The 16,244-nt window shown below is 39.5% G+C and overlaps 1 pseudogene; it reads right to left on the bottom strand.

Annotated features, from left to right (window-relative positions):
* Nucleotides 1-7,518: 7,518 nt before the first annotated feature.
* Nucleotides 7,519-11,006, bottom strand: LOC138159825 (UBX domain-containing protein 6 pseudogene; annotated as a pseudogene).
* Between the last annotated feature and the right edge of the window lie 5,238 nt (nucleotides 11,007-16,244).

Genomic DNA, 16,244 nt, shown 5'->3' with positions numbered 1-16,244 from the left:
TCATCATTATTATTGTCATGGAAAAATGGGTTAGTAATTAGCCCATCAGATGAACACCAAAAGCACAATGCCTTGATGCATGAAATGCAGTCGTTTCACTCATAGAACCAGTGAGTCCTCAGGATTCTGAAGCTTTTACTTCAGGAACGTAGAAGGAATGCAGCCCTGGAGGGCAGCCAAAGTACATCATCAAAGTAGAGAAATTCTAATATGCACCTGAGTAGGGGGATGCTTTGGTATGCTAGCATCATTAGAAGAAAATGAAACCCAGACATTTCTGGTCTCACAGGCATTTCTTCTCATAACTTTTTTTTAAATAGCAAATTTCACCTTAACTTAAATGCTAGCTTTTCCATGGACCTTTGACCCCAGTCATGGCCTTTCTTCTCAGCCCTCACATAGCACTTCTTTCTAACACATTCATCATGCAACATTATATATATTATACTTACCTGTGTTTCAGTCTTTCCTTCCTATTAAGCTCCCTGAATGCAGTGATAATGTTTCATCAAAACTTATCTTCTTTGGCTTGCTGTTCTGACAGTCGTTAATGGTTAATAAGTGTTTTGAATGAATGGATGAAAGAAATCTTCCTCCCTTTTACATTCGCATATATCTGTCATTTCAAGAACCTCCAGAAAAATAGATGGTTGTGATTACCATTTACAGAAGTCATGGTTTCTTTCTTCAAGTAATATATGTTAGGCTAAATGTTCACAACATTGTTACATTCCTTCATATGTACTTTGCATGTGCATACATACACATGTAGATATATATAGGTACATATACCTGTATGTGTATATGCACATACACATGTGCCATTATCTTTGTGTGTACACGTATGTGCATACCTGTAGATACACATGTTGCATAAGTGTATATATGTAAATACACAGCTATGTATACAAATGCGTATGTTTACATACACCTATGTATTTGCCTTCTCTCGCTTAGAATGTGAGCTCTTTGAAGATGGGGGCAATTCTTTTTCGTCTATGTGTCTCCAGCACCTGAGTCAATGCCTTGACTATATCAGGCACTTAATAACTGCAATGAGCATGAACATATGCCAAAAGCATATGTCGAAAACTCCCCGGTAATTCTTGCTCTCTGCAGCTGGGAATCTCTATTTCCGGATAGTCTATGGGCCAGAGGAAGGCGCTTTTTTTCAAGCTACGTATATTTTCCTAGGATGCAAAAACAAATAAACAAAAAAACTCTCCTTGAACTCACATAGGTAACATACTCCGATTCTAGTTATAGTAATAGGCTTCCTTCCTGAGTTATCAAAGTTATTTTATTTCTTTTGTACTCCCCTTTTTCCTAAAAATGAAGAAAACAGAATTTTTGGAAAAAGAATAATTCGTGTTATCTGAATCCATGGTACCAAGTCTATTACGCATTGATAACATCAAATAACTAGTCACGCATTTGAGTATTTTTAAAATGAAATTGTCTCTGTTGGAATGTCTTTTATTTCAATGTACTTTGTTTTTCTCTTTCTATCCTGACAGGAGTGTTCTCACTTCTCAAACACCCTCAGGGGCTGAATATGGCATTGTGTCTTTCTTTCATCTAGGATCTTTGCAAACAACAAAAATTACTTTGTGGTCTGAACATCCCATGAGTTTCTGTAAGCCTAGTGGCATTGCCAGGAATACTAGCCTGCCAAATTCACAGCTGCCAAAGGACTAGCCAGGATTTCCTTGTACAAGGAAAGCACAGACACAAAGACACACATACACACACACACACACACAGCTGCCATGTGTTTGATTAACTTGCTTAATTTCCTTTGCCTTGTGGAAGAAATAAATCTCTCAAGTCTTGTAAAATATAGCTACCATCTGGTCAGGCCCTGATTTTTTCAGTAACACCCACAGCACCAATAGTCAAATGTTGGAAGAGACAAGGTCATGCTTCCAGTGTTAATGCCAATGTCCTAATTTTAGATTTCAGCCTCATTAGAAAGAGAAGCAGCAGATTGGTTACAACCTGTGGACTCATCCCCACTCTTGGCAAACACACTGAAGGACAAATGTTTCAAACACTGAAGCTTTGAGCAGTGCATTGTTGGCCCTGTACTTATTGACTATCTATTAAATTCTTGATCTCTCCCCAGAGAATCCAGACACAGAACTAGCCCACAATCACACCAATGTTAGTCCTATATGATTCAGGGCAACATTGTTAGAAAGACAAAAAATGTCTTTGGAGTGCTCTTTGATTACTTTTTGGCTAACTTCTTGAATATTTAGAACCTCATATAGGAATGACAAAACCTTTAGCGCTCTTCAGACAAAGGATGTTCATGCTATAAATTAAGGTCATGCACTTAGCATATAATTAGACAGGAGTTTAAACTGTGCACATGTTATTTGATGGATATTCCTGATCTGTCACCTCATATTATCTGTTAATTCAATACATTTATCTACTATACTGTAAATTTGAAATCTTTTAAAAATGGTGTCAGTATTTCAGATTATTTGAGATGATAGGCCAGATGTTAATGTAGAGTGTGCTTACTTGTGAAGGCTTCCTATTCTGGTATTATATAGGGAAATTGAATAATTGATTTTGTCATTTATATGAAATTGTAATAATAATTGTTGATGTTCATTTTCCAGTTGTGACATCATTAGCATTTAAATAGTTCAAATTGTAGATATTTTCAATACATAGTACATCTTTTTTAACTAAAAAATTATTTTAGGGGCAGCCAGGTGGCACAGTGAGTAAGAGTGCCGGCCCCAGAGTCGGGAGACCTAGGATCGGTTCCAGCCTCAGATAACTACACCAACACGAAAATAACTGGCCATGTAACCTTGAGCAAGTTACTTAACCCAATTGCTTTAAAAAAAATTATTTTAGGCTCATAGTCAGAACACAAATACAGAAAAGAAACAAAAAACATATCACAAATTTAAATATAAAGAAAGAAGAAAAAGCATGTTGTGTGCATAGCAGAACATAAGAGAGGATTCAAAGTATGTAACAACAAATTTTCATCCCAAGAAAGCCTGTATGATAAATAATACACATTGTGTTGAGAATTGTCCATCTTTTTTTGCTTCCTTGTAAATTTTCTTTTGTTCTCTGTTGTGCACTTTTTTAGTTTGTTCTTTTTTCCCTCCCCTACCCCCTAGAAGGCTACAATAAAATTTATATGTGTTTCTATAGAGCTATAGATATATGCATAAACATATATATATATATATATATACATATATAGACATCTACTTTCCCAAATAAATTCTACTCCTGATCATTGTTTTTCATTTGTGTGTATCTCTTGTTTCTTATCCCTCCTGCCTCTTCTACTTTACTTCTACCCATTACCTTGCCCTTCTATTACTTGCCTAACCCCCTCTAAGGATCCCTCCCCTATCTTTCCATTCCCATAAATTTAAAGACTTTTCTATATACCCCTTTGACCTGTTCTCTCACCTTCCCCTATTATTTCCTCTTAAATGCATTCCTGATGAAAATAGGTTACCAGAACCACCAGCCCTCCTTCCCCATTTAATTCCTCTCTCTATTGATTTTTTTCTAGCACCTCATTTGTATAAAATAATTATCTTTTTAGATGTTTCTAAATGCTTTTGCTTTTTAAATTCATATCATACTCAGGTTTATCGCAATCTTTCTTATGAAGTAACCAATTATTGATAAGAATCTTAGACATACATTTTACATATATAAAAGATAAACAGTCTGTTCTTATGGCCCCTTTATGATCAGTTGTGAGAGTAATGGAATATAAAGATTCCCCTGTATTGGCTTGGTTTTCAAACTGATTGTGTTAAAACCCAGAGCTTGTTAATCCCACTTGTGGGATGGACTTGTTGATGTAAAAAGAAAGTCTTGAGCTGGGAGGAGCTGGTGACATAGATTTGGAGAGACAAGAGAGAGGCAGAAGAACTTTTTGGAAGCAGCACCTCGTGGAGGCAGAGAGAGACTGATAGAATTGCTGGGGGCCACTTTGAATTGCCCTGGACTTTTGAGACCTGCCCCCTGAGCTGCCAAGGACTGAGGAGACATGGCTGTTTTGCTGGTACTTTGTCTGTCTGTTTTGATGTTGTTTTGCCAGATTTGTCCACTGGTGAAAGACAGTCCTTTTGTTGAAGAAGTCCTGGAACCTGACTGTTGGCTAAGAGCTCCTGAGACTGTCCTGCAGACAGAGTGAATACTGTCCACTGGTGAAGGACAGTGCTGTTGTTGCAGGGGTCTGGGAACCTTTCTGTTGGTTCAGAAGCCCTGAAGAAGAATTTTCTTGTTGCATGTTTACAGAAAACCTGGGAGAAGGTTTAGCTAATGTTTTCAGGGGTTCTAGGACTGTTCTACAGACAAAGGATGAATTAATGAAGGGACTGGCAATGTATCTTGTGGCCTTGCTAAGCCTTGTCTCCCCAGGAACTAAGATTGCTGAGAACTTGCCTGGTGTCAAGATGAGGAAAAGACTTCCATTTGGGTATTAAGTGCTGTGCTTGAACTTGATGTAACTCTGGGGTAGATTCAATTGTGATCCAGGGGTGGGGAACTTTTGACCTTTTTGTGTTCTATGGTTGAACAAATGAATGTACTTTACTTAGATTGGAAACTAATCTCCATTTGAGAAGAGGGGCTTTGTGGTGGACTAAATGAAGGTACAGCCTAGGGGTGGAGTAGTATTTAGAACAGGGACTTTGTAATTGATTGAATGAATGGAAGGTCCTGGGGTGGGGTAGTACTTGGAGATTATTTAATCACACTTAGTAAATGCTGAATTTTGAATGATGTCATGTTTTGACCTTCTCTGTTCTTGGTTTGTCACTGAATAAAATGGAAAGCACCTATGCTGGTATTTTGAACCTTGGGAAGTTGCCTTTCCTTGCCATTACATTACATCAGTCTTTGCAATGTGCCTTATATTCCTCTTGGTTCTTGTATGTTGAATCTTCTGTTAAGTTCAGAATTTTTTAAATAAAGTGTTGAAAGTCTGAGAGAGTTTATGAAATGTCCATTTTTTTATTCAGGATAATGTTTAACTTTGGCTTTTCAATATGCTGTGTTCCAAGACCTGTGGTCCTTTAATGACTCTGCTGCTAAGTCTTGAGTAATTCTAATTGTGGCATCATCATATTTATATTGTTTTAATCTTGATGCTTTTAATATTTTTCCTTGAGCTGGGTGTTCAAAAATTTGACAGTAATATTCCTATGAGTTTTCCTCTTTTAAGTGGTGATCGATGGATTTTTTTTTCTGTTTCTTACCCCCTCCCCCCTGTTCTAATGCTTCGGGACAATTTTCTTTAATTATTTTTTATATTATTGTATCAAGATTATTTTTGTGATCATAACTTTCAGTTAGTGCAATTATTTTTATATTTTCTTGTCTTGATCTATTCTACAAATTTGTTGTTTTTCTTATGTTTCACTTTCTTTTCTATTTTTTTTCATTATTCATATTTTAAAAATTATTTCTTGATCTCTTATAATTTTACTGGCTTCACTTTGCCCAATTCTACTTTCAAAGTGTCATTTTCTTCCTTAAGATTGTGGATCCTTTTCTAGTTGGTTGACTTTCCTTTCATAGCCTTCTTGTTTTTCTTGGATTATTCTTATTTTCTTTTTTAGCTTTTCCTCCATCTCTATCATTTAATTTTTAAAGTATTTTTAAAGATCTTCTATGAGTTTTTAATGGGCAGGTGGCCATTTGACATTCTTTGGGGGTTTCTTTACTTCAATATCCTCCTCTGAAGATGAGCCCCAGTCTTCTCTATTCCCATAATAGCTTTCTGTGGTAGGATTCTTTTTCCTTTGCCTGCACTTTTTTTGTGGCAATAACTGAATTTTTGTAATGACCTCTAGCCCTGGGATATGGGAAATGATGCCTCTTGCCCCAGATATTCAGTTCTTCCCTCTAGCCTGGAACCAAAGTCAAACCTCCAACTTCCTGTAAGTGCCCACTGTCAGGGGCTTTCTGCCCCACTGCTTCTGCACTCGCTGGGCATGTGCTGGTTCCTTCCTGCCCCTGCCGCTCTTTGCAGCAGAGCTGGATCCGGCATTCCTGGTCAGCAGAGGTTCCTTCCATCTTCCCTGGCTCAAACACCTAACTCCATTATCCTGGGGGTAAATGTTCTGTTGGCTGGGACTGAGGTAGCCTCTCAAACCAACTAATCACAGGACTTGCCACTTGTTGTTTAAGCGATTTGTGGCTTGTTGTTAAAATGGAACCTAGTCTGGAGGTGTTTACTCTTCACAGGGACCAAACCTCATCCTGGGATTTTTCTTCTGATCTTCTCAAATTGTTCCAGGAAAACCCGCTTGTGCCCCTATTCTTATTTATCTCCAGCTATACTTTGGTTAGCCTAAGGTGCTATTTTAACTCTTTTGTGGGGGAAAATCTTGGGAGCTTGGAATTTTCTGACATACTCCACCATCTTCCCAGAATCCTCTCTCCCATAGTAAATCTTTTAAATTATTTTAGTCTTTTTTCTGGTTTTCAAAAAAAAAAATTATTTTTGCTCTAATGAGTTTGTCTCAATACAAAGACAATCAATTGACCTTCCTAGCAGCAAAAAAGCCATTTACTATCTGTTATAGAATTATTTATTGTTTGATGCAAGTCAGCTAAGTAGTGCAGAGCATAGAGCACCCGCCCTGGAATCAGCAGGACCCAAGTTCAAATTGGTTTCAGTCACTTAATAGTTGTGTGACACTGGATAAGTCACTTAACCTTGATTACCTCCAAAAACAAGAACATAAAAAATGAAATAACTCATTGGATGCCTGCCATCTTCAGTACCTTTTGATTATTTATGAATACTTCATGAAGTTTATTTGAAGTCCAGACACCAACAATCCAGTTACCGTGGCCTCCTTGCCATTCTGTACAGAAGATGTTCCAAGGGTGGCTAGGTGGTGCAGTGAATAGAGCACCAGCCCTAGAGTCAGGAGGACATGAGTTCAAATCTGCCCTCAGACACTTAACACAAAAGCTAGCCATGTGACCTTGGGCAAGTCACTTAACCCCAACTGCCCTCCCCCCCAAATAACTCCCCAAAATAAAAGGAAGATGATGCTCCAAAGTCCCATGCTGGGTATTTTCACTGGTTACCCCCTACTCTATCCCTCCTTATTTCTGCCTCCTGGTTTCCCTGGCTTTCTTCAAAACCTAGCTAAAGTTCCACCTTTTTTTTTTTCAAATATTCTATTTAATATTTGTAGTGTTTATAGGTATGATGTAGTGACACACCAATTGCTTCTTTGTCCATTTTATATACAACAAGAATATAAGAGAGTAGCCAACTCAGTTCTGAAGAAGGTCCCATCAGCCAAGCAAGCCCTTCCCTCAAGCCCTAGACCTGCTCCCACACCAATGAAATGACCAGCATCTCTTTACTCAAACTATACCTCAAGTTAAATAACCTGTACATTAATAGCTACTTAGAGAAAGTTTTAAAATCATCTATACAAAAAGCAGCACAAATTTAGCATTCCAAGGTAGGTGGGGAGCCTACATTCAGCCATGTTCTCTGGAATCAGGGAAAGCTCTTTGACCCTGGTCCCGAAACCAAAGTGTCAGGGTGCAAGGAAAGGGCTATCACATATCTTAGTCTGCCTACGCTGAGAGGACAACTCTCCTCATTCTTGAATTAATTCCACCTCCACATTGCGACCTGCCTCCCCAAGCAAAAGGCCATGAGAATCAGGCAGTTTCTGCTTGGAATCTGGGAGACAGGAGGGGAAAGGGGAGGGGTTATAGGAAGGGAGGAGCATGAGACAGAACCAATGGGGCCCAGGTCAAGCCTGATTTTATTTCAAGCGAGGTTTTCGACAGTTGCAAGTTGTTCAGGCTTCAGAATTCCAGGGGTCTGCTCAGCCCCTGATGCCTTGATGTCTTCCAAGACGCCTGTGTCCTAAGTGACAGGAGAGCTGAAGGCACCAGCCCACATTCTTTGAAGGCTAGGTTTTCATCCAGCACTTTATGCCTGCTTGCGGGAAGCAGTTCTAAGGGCAGCCAGTCATCGAGCAGGGCCTCTGTCACAAAGCTGTAGAGTGCAGACAGCCGTTCCCGAGCATACATGGTACACTGGAGGATGCGCCCATCTGGAAAGAGACCCGTAAGAGGGTATAGGTGTATTTTCGCATTTCCCGCTGCTCCTGCTTCTCCCTCATGGCTTTGGTCCGCGGCACACTCAGCCATTCCAGTGTCGGCCCTTCGCTTCTGCTCTCGTTTGAGTTCCTCTGCTGTGAGGTTGAAGAAGTGCTCAGGTAGGTCAAACTGGGCGGCCAGGGCGGAGGGCTTGAAGACCCACCGCTGCTGGGCCAGTTGAGCCCGCTCTGGCTCCGAGCTCCGCAAGCTGACTTTGTGCTGTTCCAGCTTCTTCTCTACCTGGGCCAGGGCATCCTAAATCAGCACGTGGTACTCCTCAGAGCTCTCTTGTTCTGGAACAGGGAGGGTCATCTTCTCAAACCCAAAGGCCTCGAAAAACTCATTAGCCCCTTCTAGGCAGCTGATCTGCTCCTGAAACACTTTGTTCTGCAATTTGATTTTCCTGCATTTTTCCTCTTCTGGGTGAAGATGGATGTTGTCCGGGTACTTGGCAATGGTGTCCACCCCCAATTTCACTTTCTCTTAGTCCCTGTTGAACGTGTGGATCTTCATGATGGAATCAGTCACTGGGTCTTTATCCGAGTGCTTGTTACTGGCCTCTTTGATACAGGCATCCCGCTGGTCTTTTGTCAAGATGGCTCCAGTGAACGGGCAGGTAAAATAAACCCCACTCACAGACAGGTTTGAAGACCCCTCCACCTTAGCCTCAGGTACCACTTTTGCTCCAGAAGACTCAGCTCTCCCCCTAATAGTGGCTTCTGGATGTAATTCCTTCCTCATTTGGCTACAGACAGAATCTTGGGACGTGGGGCCCCCGGACCGTGGTTGCTTCTGCTGCAGCCTGGCCAGCGCCGTCACTGCTGCCGTTTGGGCCTCATTGGTTGGTCCTTGGCGGGATTGCTTGGTTACTTGCTGGCTCTGCCTTTTCCTGGTGACTTTTTCCGCCGTGTCCATGAATTTCTTTCGGGGCCCGCGCTCTTGAACTTGATGTGCGCCTTGATCTCCTGAAAGATTTTTTTTTTCCTGGCGGCTGGGAAAGGCGGGAAGGGGCAGCGGCGGCGGTGGCTGGGACAGGCCCGGGCCAGAGCAGCTCCGGTCAGCAACCAGAAGGAAAATATACCACCTAGAGTTCCACCTTTAAAAGAAAATGTTTCTAATCTCCCTAAATACTAGTTCCTTCCCTTTGGATTATTTCCATTTTATCTAGTATGTTTGTTATTTGCACATATTTGTTTTCATCTTGTCTTTGGCTATGAGCTCTGATTATCAGTGGATAGTGATTTTTTTTTGCCTTTATTTATATTATAATACTTTGCACAATTCCTTGCAAACAATAGGTGTTTAATATGTTTATTGAATGACTAACAGTGAAAACCAAACTCCAATAAACTTTGTTTTGCTGTTTGTTTTTATTTTTTTTTTAAGCAATTGGGGTTAAGTAACTTGCTCAAGGTTACACGGCCAGTTATTATTTCTGGGTGTGGTGCTGAGTATCTGAGCCCGGATTTGATCCAGGTCATCCTGACACTGGAGCCGATGCTCTTACACGCTGAGCCACCTGGCCGCCCCTTGCTGTTTGTTTTTAATGGCTCAGTTTCATTGGGAGCATTAGAGTGTATTGGGGTACAGTTCTGCATCTGCTCTGTTTTATTCTTTCTCCTCTCTCTAGATGTTAGGCTGTCAATTGGCACAGGTGCATCTATCACTTTGGCTCTGCTAATACTACTTGTTTGTTTATAATTGCTAATAAGTATAAAATCAGGTAAAGACTGAATTAAATTTAAATGAAAAAAACTAAATTTGTTAAGTGTGTATGGTTCAATTAAAATCAATATTTTAATATTACAACTATTTGAGTTCAGGGATTTGTTCTGATCTCCAGATAAGAGAAGTGTGTGCGTTTATGTGTGTGCATACATGTATATGCACATATATGCATACATTCACACGAATGCAAACACATCATATATAAGTACATGTGTACTTATACTTGTATGTATACATACACTGTTTACATAAAGCATAAGTACATATATGTATATATGTGTGTATACATGCAAGCTGAAAACTAATGTTTACCAAAGAAATTCTGCTGCCTTTGAATAAGATATGCCAAAAGTATTGGTGGTGATAAAATATACTGGTGGTATAAAAGAGCCACATGAAAAAGTTCTCTGTCATTAACAAAAGGTTCAGAGGCATATTTTTCTTTTTTTTTTTAACTTTTTTAAAAACATTTTTCAGTATGCTTGGTTCATTCTATGGACTTGGTATAACAAATGTCTAATAGTTTCCTTAACAAGAAGCATCATTGCGATTTCTAGAGTTGGTCTGACTTTCAGATTTGTCTTGTTAGATAGCAGGTGATTCCTTTTTGGATTTCAGTTGCTGTGCATATTTCACTCCTAAATCCCAAAGCATGTAAAACTCAAAGCTCATTATAAAGACATGAAAAATAGATTAGAATTCAAAATGAGAGGTTACAGGGATCTTTAGTCTGTGACTTGTTAGGGACCTTGATGTGGCACAAACAAAAAGACAAAACTTTCATGTGTTAGGGATTTATTTTGAATGAAGTGCATTTCTTGTTTGCCCAGATGAAGGAATGTACATCAGTGGGTCATAAATTATAGATTCTGAAATCTGAAACATGCAAATGCAAACTTTGAACCTCTGATGAAGATGTTATGCTTTCATTATGCAAAGAAAAACATAATGTTGGATGAGTAATTTCAATTTACAGTGAAAAAAATCACAAACAACCTTTGGTGTCTGTCCTTCTAATTAGTTTGGAAAGAAGGCCCAAAGTTGCTGATGTATATAAATGATGATCCTCCCTTTGCTAATGGCAATTTAGGCATTTGTTTTCTATACCTGAAGTGAAGAATTTCTGGTGGTGCCATTTTATACTGAAAATGACAACGTTGAGCGGTCTGGTTATTATGATCTTTGAATTGCAAGAACAGCAGTAGTAATATCCTTTATGTATCATATAGTTTAAGTTTTCAAAACCATGTACCATATTACCCAGATTGACCTTGTATATGATAACCTTGATACAGCTTAGCTAGTTTTCCTTTCCATCTTTCTGTCCTTCTAGGTTGAATGACAATTAACTAATTATTTTGTAATGATCCTAGAATAATAGATCTAGAACTGAAAAGAACCTTGGAGACCATCTATTTCAGCCTCATCATTGTGGAGTTGAAAGACAACTGGGGCTTGAGGAGGTGAAGGGATTTTTCCAAGGTCATCCAATTAGCAAGCCTCACAGGTCAAATGTGAATCTAGGTCCTCTGACATCAGAGTGAGTGCCTTTTCCACTAATCACGATGTCTCACAACAACCCTCTGAGATAGGAATTCTAGGCATTGATCCCCATTTTACAGGTGAGGAAACTGAGGCTGAGTAAAGTTAAGGGCTCAGGGGCATAAGTATCCCAGTGGTGCAGTGGATTGACTACTGAGACTGGAGTCAGGAAGTCCTGAGTTCAAATTCAAGTTCAGATACTTCGAAGTGGTGTGACCTTGCAAGTCTTGCCTCTGCCTTAGATTCCTCAACTGTAAAATGGACATCATAGTAGCACCTACCTCCCAGTGTTGTTATGAGGATCAAATGAGATATTTGTAAAGCAATTAGCTGGTACAAGTAGGCATTTAATAAATGCCTCTTCCTCTACCCCTTCCACCTTTCCTCCACTTCCCCTTTCCTTCCCACCACTTTTCCCCTTCTCCTTTTTTCCCTTCTCACCTTATCTTGCCTTTCCTCCTCTCCACTCCCCTCCCTTCTCCTCCTTTTCCCACAGAATCCAAACTTTTTACCATGATGTTAACCCATTCTATTTTATTTACTCTGCCTCCCCCCACCATACATAAACAAAAGTATGAAAAGAGGAAACATTATGCCATAAAATCTTTTGAATCCCACATCAAATAACAGGTTAAAGATACATGACTCAAGAGCTCTCCTAGCACCAGGCTGGCTGTACTCAAAGCTAAGGTAGAATTCACTAGAGGCAATCAATGTTTTATGCCCCATAAAATATAGACCTCACAGAAAATCACTAACGTAACTAAATAAACCCCTTGTGACAATCAAACATTGTATGTTGCTTTGTATTAGAAGGAGAGGGTAATCTCATCTCTTGCAGGAATTTTCATTGATATTCACATCCTGTGATATTCACATTCTCACATGGGACTATGGTTCTTCCTGCTATATCTTTATATCAACTGTTACTATTCACTGTGACACAAATTTGTTTCCCCAGTGAGATGGTTACACTCCAGGAGATGGAGTTTCAATCCCAGTGGATAGGTTTGTGAAAACTATACTTCTGTCCTTACCTCTAACATAGAGGGCCAACATGGGCAGGAATAAAACGGGATTCCTGGTCCTAGGTTATTCTTCCTTCTGGTGCTTCCAGCCTGCCCCTCATCTCATCCCACCTCAACCAGGTAAAATCCTTTATCTGGCTCACTCCGACTATAACATCTAAATCAAGTTCAAATTGAAGCACCTAGGAGGTTCCGTGGAGAGAAGGCTGGGCCTGGAGTGAGGAAGACCTGAGTTCAAATTTGAACTCTGATACTTACTAGCTGTGTGACCCTGGGTAAGTCTCATAACCCCTATATGCCTTAATCCATCAGAAAAGGAAATGACAATCCATTCCAGCATCTTTGCCAAGAAAATCCTATGGAGAACATGGTTCATGGGGCCACAGTCATACATGAACAACAAAGAAGTTCAAATCAGGAACTGGCAGCATTTCCTCCCTTTGGGAGATAACTTTCCTATTCACACCATTGTATACTTATGCCACCATCTAGTGGGGTATGCTATGGCATTTGTGATATATGTTGAGGTACTGACATTGAAAGGCTTCATTAAGCAGTACTCCTTTCTATTTGATTTCTGCTGGTAAATAAGAATACTATGTTTGACATACATTGGAGGTCTGTGCTTTATAGATCTCCATGTTCCTTCTTAACTGACCTATTTCTAAAGAAGAAGATATAAGTGAAAGCTTTCCAGAAGTCTTTACATTTCCATTAGGTTGAGTTCAGAAGGGACCTAGTTCATTAGTCAGTACATTGGATAGTTCACTCGTAGCTCAGTAGGTAGAATAGTACACTTACAGTCAGGACAATCTGAGTTCAAATTCTATCATAGGTGCTTACTACCGTGTTTTCCCGATAATAAGACACTATCTTATTATTTTTTTTGGACAGAAAAACACCAGAGGGCTTATTTTCAGGGGAGGGCTTATTTTAATGAACATTGACAGCAATTTTAATAAACAGGTAAATGTGAACAAAAAAATGTACCTTTATTCAATAAGCAAATCACTGGGGAAGAACAGGATGACACGCTCACTGCTGCAGCTCTGATTGGATGCAGCTCGGAATGCGGTGTGTGTTTCACCTGGGTGGGGGGAGAACGGTGCATACAGAGGGTACCATAATGTAGCGTGTAGTGCAGGGGATCACCTCCACTACAGTAGCAATCTCAATAGGGCTTATTTTTTGGGGAGGGCTTATTTTAGAGGAATTTTACATAGTAAGGGGAGGGCTTATTTTCGGGATAGGTCTTATTATCGGGGAAACATGGTAACTGTGTCACCATGAGCAAATTACTAAGATTCTGAATTCTGTTACTCTCAGTTTCTCCAAATACAAAATGAGGATAATAATAGCACCTAACTCAGGGTTTCTGAGAAATTATTGGGGGATTCTATATATACCCCCATGCATACACATGTGTAATGTTCACACATATGTCTATATACACACATGTGTTTACACATATATGTAGATATATATGCAAAGTTGTCTAAACTTTAAATCACTATACATTGCTAGCTCTTATAACAGATTTTTTTTTAAAGCAATTGGGGTTAAGTAACTTGCTCAAGGTTACACAGCCAGTTATTTCTGGGTGTGGTGCTGAATATCTGAGCCCGGATTTGATCCAGGTCATCCTGACACTGGAGCCGCTGCTCTTACTCGCTGAGCCACCTGGCTGCCCCTAAGCAATTGGGGTTAAGTAACTTGCTCAAGGTTACACGGCCAGGTGTTTCTGGGTGGGTGCTAAGTGTCTGAGCTCGGGATTCGATCTCCAGGTCTTCTCAACACTGGAGCCAGTGCTCTTACTCGCTGTGCTACCTGGCCACCCCTCTTATAACAGATTTTGACTACTGAAAGGTATAAAGGTAGAATCTCAACAAAATTTTGTCCAGTTGAAGTGGGTTTGAATATGTGAAGAAGATTTGTCTATAAAATAAAGTGCCAGACTTTAGTTAGGAATAGTTCAACTCCAATCTTTCCTCAGAAATATACTATTTAGGAAAGTCATCTGACATTTTTACAACCCAGTCTCACTTTCCTTTTCTGTAAAATAAGGGACAGAATAATCCCTAGTTTACATGATTATTAGGAGAATTACATGCAATAATAAATATAAAGAACTTTGGTATTATTTTTTCCTAATAGGAAGTTGAGGCCCAGTAGAGAGCTTTCCAGTGTCATAAATCAAGTCTCCTAGGAGAATCAGATTTGGCTTTGTCTGTAGACTTGTCCTAGCTCAAAAGGAAGTTGCTTCTTTCCAATATTACCCAAAAGAAAACCTTAATTCCAACACTGAAAAAAAGAGCTATCACCTGGAAAACTGACGTCGAAGAAATTAAACCACAAATAGAATAAACAAGTTTCAACAGACTGGATCGAATAGCATCACTCTCCATTCCATTGAAAAGGAGAAAAACAATTGGTTCACTACAGTAGCCAAAGCATCTTATTTGAATCTGCCCTGTGAGGGTCTTCTGATCAGATTTTGCAAATCCAAAGGACCTCTAACAAAGCTGCAATTTCCTTTCTATTCCAGCAGAAAGGGGAAAAATAACAATACTATGAAAAACAGCAGTCTAGCTGCCATACTTATATTAATCTCTCTATAGTTGAGAGATGGAAAATTATTATTGAATAAGACCTTTTTTCATCAGAACAAATATTTCTTAATACTCCAAAGTACGTATCTGGCATGGCTTCTGTTTTGCACATCTGCTTCTCTCTTTGAACTCTGATATTTATCTGAAGGTTGCATGCAGCTGCCCAATTCAGAGATAATTAGCTCTTTCCATTATATGTTATGAATAATGGGGCAAACCTCAAATAACATTTAGAATGCTGTTGATTTTCCTAAATTCTGAGAAGTGGAGCTTAGAACTTTCCCCAAAATGATGATCTGTCAAAGACTTATTCTCTTTCCTTATCTCATTGTGTCACCTCATAAACTTCATATCCTTCTATTTATGTCTTTTCTCTTAACCCATTTATCTGTATCTCTCTACCTCTTATGTGTCCTATGAGAACATTCTTGTGGTCTTACAATCACTCTTCCCCTAAAGATGACTTGCTTCCTTAATTTTGCTATGTTACAGTAAGTCTTTTCTATACCAAGATTATTTCCTAGGAGTTTCAATTCTTTAAGAAACTGAAAAGTCTCCCATTCAAATGATATCTTTTGATAATTCATCAGTAGGAAAGATAGAACTATTCACCATTGGGCATCTCTGAGTATTAATGCCTAATCATTTGCTTTCTATTTAGTTGTTTGAATATTAGTGGGGAATAAGTCAGGTCTGCAGGGGTGGGGAACCCACAGCCTCAAGGCCACATATAGTCCTGTAGGTCCTCAAGTGTAGCCCTTTGAAACCCAACTTCAAAGAACAAATCCCCTTAATAAAATGCTTTGTTCTGTAAAATTGGATCCAGTCAAAAGGTTGCACCCGAGGACCTAGAGGGCCACAGGTGTCCTCAAGGCCACAGGTTCCCCACCCCTGGGTCAGGGAATCCAGTGTTTGTTCTCCATTTATTACTTGCCCACTACTGGCCCTGACTTGCCTTACCTTATCTTTTATATCCTTAAGCCCAGCAAGCTTACTGATCAAACATTTCATGGCCTCTTTCACCTGGTGGAAACATCATAATGAGTGATTAGACTCTTGGATAGGATTGGTCTCTCTTCTCCATTTTACCATTATTATTTTTGGTCTTTTTACTTCATATGGTATTTAATGGGCACTAAAAAGAAACCAAGATCAGGGAAAATATAAAGAAAATATAGGGAAATGAGGAGAAGAG

This window comes from Petaurus breviceps, unplaced genomic scaffold (assembly GCF_028583685.1).
Source record: "Petaurus breviceps papuanus isolate PSGF00001 unplaced genomic scaffold, PetGlider_PUasm1.0 178, whole genome shotgun sequence".
NCBI lineage: Eukaryota > Metazoa > Chordata > Mammalia > Diprotodontia > Petauridae > Petaurus > Petaurus breviceps.
The sequence above is the reverse complement of the archived record's forward strand: the minus strand, read 5'-3'. Positions and strand labels throughout refer to the sequence as shown.